This window comes from Gastrolobium bilobum, unplaced genomic scaffold (genome assembly GCF_033153095.1).
Source record: "Gastrolobium bilobum isolate Gb01-03AN ecotype WA unplaced genomic scaffold, APGP_CSIRO_Gbil_v1 utg26293, whole genome shotgun sequence".
Classification (NCBI taxonomy): Eukaryota; Viridiplantae; Streptophyta; class Magnoliopsida; order Fabales; family Fabaceae; genus Gastrolobium; species Gastrolobium bilobum.
Window position 1 is genome coordinate 57921 of NW_026897991.1, and position 6717 is coordinate 64637.

The window sequence follows — 6717 nt, forward strand, 5'->3', positions numbered from 1 at the left end:
CCCTTTTGTAGCAGGAGCTGGTTGAGAAGGAGAAGACATTGTGCCTACACAACAAGAGAAAATCAGTCCAAATGTCAAACAATTACATATCATGAATCCAATTCCACAATTCCAGATTTAGAACTCTTGTAGTGGGGAATTTTGATCAAAACATGTATGAATTACAACCCCACAATGCCATAATGTAGACCCTCAATTTTGTATGAAACAGGGCCTGGGCGCTAAAACGGTCGCACTGAGCGTTTTAGCGTCCTGGCCTTAAACGTGTGTAAAAACTGGACGGGCGCTAAAACGGTCACACTGAGCGTTTTAGCGCTAGACCTTAATGTGTGTAAAAACTGGACGGGCGCTAAAACGGTCACACTGAGCGTTTTAGCGCTAGGCCAATTTTTGGGTCAGGCATTTCCACGAACACCTTGTGTGTGTGTACGCTGGGTTGTTGTTTGAAGACAACTGAGAACCAACACTCACTGGATTTGTTGTCTCATTCCCAAAATACCAGTCAAAAGCAAAAGTTCAGGAGAATAATACCAATAAAACTAAATCAACATGCAATCCTTCGAAGATACAGGCAATCAACATGTGAATGCCCTAAAAAATGCCCAATAATTGCATGCTTCAGATATGATGAGTGATGGAGGGAATTGAGATGAGTTACATACCTTGATGTTGATGAGAAGATGTGGAAGAAACTACGAAGATGGATGATACAAATTTGAGATAAGGATTGCGTTGTGGAGAACAGAGGCAAAGTATAAGAATGTAAGAGGAAAAGAGAAGAGGAACTCTGTTATATCGAATTAGTGACAGGGCGCTAAAACGTTGGCTTACCAGCGTTTTAGCGTCCTTGTCCAGAGAAAAATACACACTTTGTGCAGCACAGCGCTAAAACGGTCAGACTTAGCGTTTTAGCGCTGTTGGCCAGAGTGCATGGATTGGTATTGTCAGTGAACGCTAAAACGCTCATAATGAACGTCTTAGCGCGCACAACCAGAGAGTTTCATAATGATGGAACTCTGGGGACGCTAAAACGGTCATGGTTGACGTTTTAGCGCCCAGCACATAGCAAAAAATTTCTCTTTGATTTTTCAAAAATTTTTTTTTTCCTTTTCTTCTTCCTCTTATGGATATGGTATGAACATGGAATTACATACCTAGTACAGTGGGTTGCCTCCCACTCAGCGCTTGTTTAACGTCACGAGCCTGACGGTTATGATCTATTTTACCTCTAATAGAGCAACTGTCAGTAGTTGCCTATCCACAGCACTTCCAACATATAACTTCAATCGTTGACCATTGACTGTAAAACTTCTGTCCGAATCCAAAGAACTGATTTCTACAGCCCCATATGGTTTCATATCCTTTACCACAAACGGTCCAGACCATCTAGACTTTAACTTCCCTGGGAACAGCTTCAACCTGGAATTGAACAGAAGTACTTGATCCCCTACCTTGAAGTCTCTAGGTGTGATCTTCCTATCATGCCATAGCTTTGTCTTTTCCTTATACAAACTGGCACTTTCATAAGCAGACAAACGAAACTCATCCAATTCATCCAGTTGTAATAATCTTTTCTGTCCCGCTGCTTTGGAATCAAAATTCAGATATCTCACAGCCCACAAAGCCTTGTGCTCCAATCCAACTGGCAAATGGCATGCTTTTCCAAACAGCAACTGAAATGGAGACATCCCAATAGGAGTTTTGAAAGCGGTCCTGTATGCCCATAAGGTGTCATCAAGTTTCTTGGACCACTGGGTCCTAGCATTCCCAACAGTCTTCTCCAATATTCTCTTCAATTCCCTGTTGGAAATCTCAACCTGACCACAAGTCTGTGGGTGATATGGAGTGCTTATTTTGTGCCTCACTCCATACTTAGCCAAGGCATACTCCACCATCCTATTATCAAAATGAGTGCCCCCATCACTAATGATAGCTCTAGGGACTCCAAATCTTGAAAATATATTCTTTCTCAGAAAAGCAATCACCACCCTGGAATCATTGGTTGGTGTAGCTATAGCCTCAACCCATTTGGAAACATAATCAACTGCCACCAATATATACTTGTTAGAGTAGGAAGAAGGGAAAGGTCCCATAAAATCCATACCCCAAACATCAAAGATCTCCACTTCCTGGATATTGTTCAACGGCATTTCATGTCGCCTAGAAATATTCCCAGTTCTCTGACAGTTGTCACATGCCTCCACAAACTTCTTTGCATCCTTGTACAAAGTGGGCCAGTAGAAGCCACTCATCAAAACTTTTGCTGCAGTTCTCTCACCTGCAAAATGTCCACCATATGCAGAACCATGACAATGCCACAACACATCCTTCTGTTCTTCCTCTGGAATACACCGTCGGATCACACTATCTGAACATCTATAGAAAAGATATGGCTCATCCCAAATATACCTCTTAACATCATGCAGAAATTTCTTCCTCTGTTGCCATGTTAAATCCTTAGGCATCAATCCAGCAGCTTTATTGTTGGCAAAATCAGCAAACCATGGTGGTGTACTGATAGATAAGACTTTATCCCCAACCATCTCTGTTACAACACATATTGCCAAAACATGTTCATCAGGAAACTCTTCTCTGATCACTACTTCCGGCCCTTCTTGAAGCTCTTTTTCTGTAATCCTGGATAAGTGATCAGCCACCAAATTTTCAACTCCCTTTTTGTCCTTGATTTCTACCTCAAACTCTTGCAACAGTAACAACCAGCGGAGCAACCTGGGTTTAGCATCCTGCTTGCTCAACAAATACTTTAAAGCTGCATGGTCAGTGTAAACAATAACTTTTGATCCTAACAGATATGGCCTGAATTTGTCAAATGCATACACAATAGCCAGTAATTCTTTTTCTGTAGTAGCATAATTCTTTTGTGCATCATTTAAGATCTTACTGGCATAGTAAATGACATGCAACAATTTATTCACTCTTTGGCCCAATACCACTCCTACGGCATAGTCACTGGCATCACACATTAATTCAAATGGTAATGAAAAATCAGGTGCCATCATGATAGGTGCAGTGGTCAACTTTTCTTTTAAAACATGAAATGCATGCAAACATTCATCATCAAACAGGAATTCTTGATCCTTAACTAATAACTTGCATAAGGGCTTAGCAATTTTTGAAAAATCTTTTATGAACCGCCTATAAAATCCTGCATGACCAAGAAAACTCCTCACACCCTTTACATTTACAGGTGGAGGAAGTTTCTCTATCACAGAGATTTTTGCCCTGTCCACCTCAATTCCATTCCTAGACACCTTGTGTCCAAGAACTATACCTTCTGTCACCATAAAATGGCACTTCTCCCAGTTCAAAACCAAATTACAGTCTTGACATCTTTTCAAAACAGAATCTAAATTCCCTAGACATACATCAAAATCAGAACCAAAAACAGAAAAATCATCCATAAAAATTTCAATACATTCTTCTATCATATCAGAAAAAATGGAAAGCATGCACCTTTGAAATGTGGCAGGAGCATTACATAAACCGAAAGGCATCCTCCGGTATGCGAATATTCCATATGGACATGTAAAAGCAGTCTTCTCCTGATCCTCTGGTGCCACAGCTATCTGATTATACCCTGAATAACCGTCCAAGAAGCAATAGAAAGCATGTCCTGCCAACCTCTCTAGAATCTGATCCAAGAAAGGAAGTGGAAAATGATCCTTCCTGGTTGCCTTATTCAGCCTCCGGTAATCAATGCACATTCTCCAACCAGTGATTGTCCTGGTGGGAATCAACTCATTGTTCTCATTTTTCACCACAGTCATCCCCCCTTTCTTGGGCACGGTCTGCACCGGACTCACCCAAGCACTGTCTGAAATTGGGTAAATCATCCCAGCATCAAGCAACTTCACCACCTCCTTTCTCACTACTTTCTTCATAGTGGGGTTGAGTCTCCTCTGTGGTTGCCTTACTGGTTTGACCTCTTATTCCATCAATATTTTGTGAGTGCAAAAGGAAGGATTAATACCCTTGAGTTCTGAAAACTGCCATCCAATAGCCATTTTATTCTTCTTGAGTACCTTAATCAACTTCCCTTCTTCCTCATCAGACAACATTGCATTAATGATTGCTGGATATGTTTGATCATTCCCAAGGAACACATACTTCAAATGTGAAGGTAATTCCTTAAGTTCTACCTTAGGTGCTCCTTTTGGAATATCATCAATCTTCTTCTCAAGCTCTTCCACTTCTGGCTCTTCTTGGTAATCCTCTGTACCTATCTCTTCTTCTGATCTTTGTTCCTCAACTGGGAATTCTTCTTTTTTATTCACTTCTTCCACAACCTCCTGTATCACATCCAATCTAAAACAATCCTCCACATCAACAGGATGCTTGATGGTTTCGAATACATCAATTGTAACTGTTTCCTCATCCACCCTTAGCAACAACTTTCCTTGTTCAACATCTATCAAAGATCTTGCAGTTGCTAAAAAGGGTCTTCCTAACAATAAAGGACTTTCTGTATCCTCTTCCTCCATGTCAAGAATCACAAAATCCACTGGAAAAATAAACTTGTCTACCTTGACCAAGACATCTTCAACCACACCTTCAGGCCTCTTGATAGATCTATCTGCAAGATGCAGAATAAGATTGGTCTCCTTTAAAGTGTTAATTCCCAAAGCTCTACATACTGTCAATGGCATCAAGTTTATACTGGCTCCCAAATCACACAATGCCTTTCCCACCTCCACATCTCCTATAGCAATAGAGATACTGAAGCTTCCTGGATCTTTCATTTTTGTAGGAAGCTTCTTCTGGATTAGGGCACTACACTCTGCTGTTAGGGCCACTGTCTCACCATCAGTTAATTTCCTCTTCTTAGTAAGAAGATCCTTCATGAATTTTGCATAGTGAGGCATATTTTCCAGTGCTTCAGAAAATGGTATGTTAATTTGTAAATTTTTGAAGATATCCAGAAATCTTGCATAGTGCTGCTTCTGAATCTCTTTCTTCAACCTCTGAGGGTAAGGAACTTTAGCATAGGGAGATAAACTAACTGGCTGTTCTTTCTTGTCGGCCATCTTCTTCTTTTCCCACTTCATCATCTTTTGTGGGGAAGCATTTTTACCAACTTCTACCTCTCCTTCATTCTTATTGTCCTTCCCTTCCTCTTCTTTGTCAACTCCAACTATAACATCTCTAACAACTACTTCCTTCTCACTTTTCTCATTTCTCATTTTCTCTCCTTCATCATCAGAGACTACATCTTCAACCACAACCTCTTCTTCATTCTTTTTATTTTCCACCTTCTTTTTCCCTGGTTGAAGTACCAACCCACTTCTTGTCATAATTTCTTTACAATGCTCCTTAGGATTCACCAGTGTATCACTTGGAAATTTCCCTTGTGGTCTCTCTGATATCTGTCTTGATAATTGACCAATCTGGGTCTCCAAATTTCTGATTGATGCTTCCTGATTTCTGAAAGAAGTTCTGGTCTCCTGCATGAATGCAGTTGTCTCTTCCCTGAATGAAGTAGAACCCTGAATATAATCCTGAGTTATCTTAGATAACTGAGCAAACGCTTTCTCCCATGCAGCAGGATCACTTGACTGCTCCTTCATATGTGGTGGTGGAGGATGTAATGGTGGATTCAATTGGTGGTTGGAACTATAGCTGAATCCTGGGTGTTGATTCTTGTTTTTCCATGGTGGCATATAAACATTCTTTCCCTGATTGTTGTAGTTCTTTTGATTATTCTGATCATACCACACTCCATTCACCTCTGCTTGTTCTGATGATCCCCCATAATCACACTCCTCTGTCACATGGCTCTTACCACAGATAGCACATGCACTCTTTGTTTCCACAGAAGCTACCTTTTATGAAGAGAGTTGCTTAATAAGGGTATCTAATTGTTGCTGCTGTTGTCTCTGTGTCTGCATCAGTTGATCATTCCTTGCCAACAAAGCATCATACCCATCCAACCTGATAATTCATGTCCTTCTGTCAGCCACTGGAGCATTATCGAATTCTTGAGATGCTAATGACTCAAAGATATCTAAGGCTTCTTGAGGGGTCTTGGTAGTCAATGATCCACCAGCAGTGGCATGCGCCAAGGTTCTAGTGTTAGTGGTCATTCCTTGCAGGAAGATTGCTGCTTGTTGCCATGCCTCAATTCCATGCTGTGGACATTTCCTCAACAAAGTCTTGAATCTCTCCCAAGCCTCATAAATAGATTCTGACTCTTTCTGCTTAAAGCTTGTAATTTCATCCTTCAACTTGGCCCTCTTGGATGCTGAGAAAAACCTTTGCAAGAACTTGGTTTGCAAATCATCCCAAGTTGTTATACTTCCTTGTGGCAATGATTGCAGCCATCTCCTTGCATCATCTGTCAGTGAATGAGTGAATAGTCTCAACAGAATTGCATCTCTTGTGACACCATTTATCTTCACAGTATCACTCAACAATAGGAAGTTCTCTATGTGCAAGTAAGGGTCCTCCGCACTGGTTCTAGCAAACTGATCCTTCTGCACCAAATGTATCAAAGCAGGCTTCAATTCAAAGTTGTTGGGCTCCACTGTTGGGCGCACAATACTCCCAATTGGAGGAACCACTGAAGGAGTCATGTACTCTCCCAGTGTCCTCTGTGGTGGTGGTGGTCTGTGATTCTCTGCCATTATATCTTCCTGATTAACCGTACTTGATTCACCGATTTCTTGCAACTGTCTCCTTTGCCTGGCTGCCCTTTTGTGC

General features: G+C 41.1%; 1 non-coding gene across 1 annotated transcript; it reads left to right on the plus strand.

Moving 5' to 3' along the window:
* The first annotated feature begins 6138 nt into the window (after window positions 1-6138).
* LOC133312003 (small nucleolar RNA R71) lies at window positions 6139-6245 on the plus strand. The gene has a single exon (XR_009751628.1). It is a non-coding gene; the product is annotated as a small nucleolar RNA R71 (small nucleolar RNA).
* The last annotated feature ends 472 nt before the right edge of the window (window positions 6246-6717 follow it).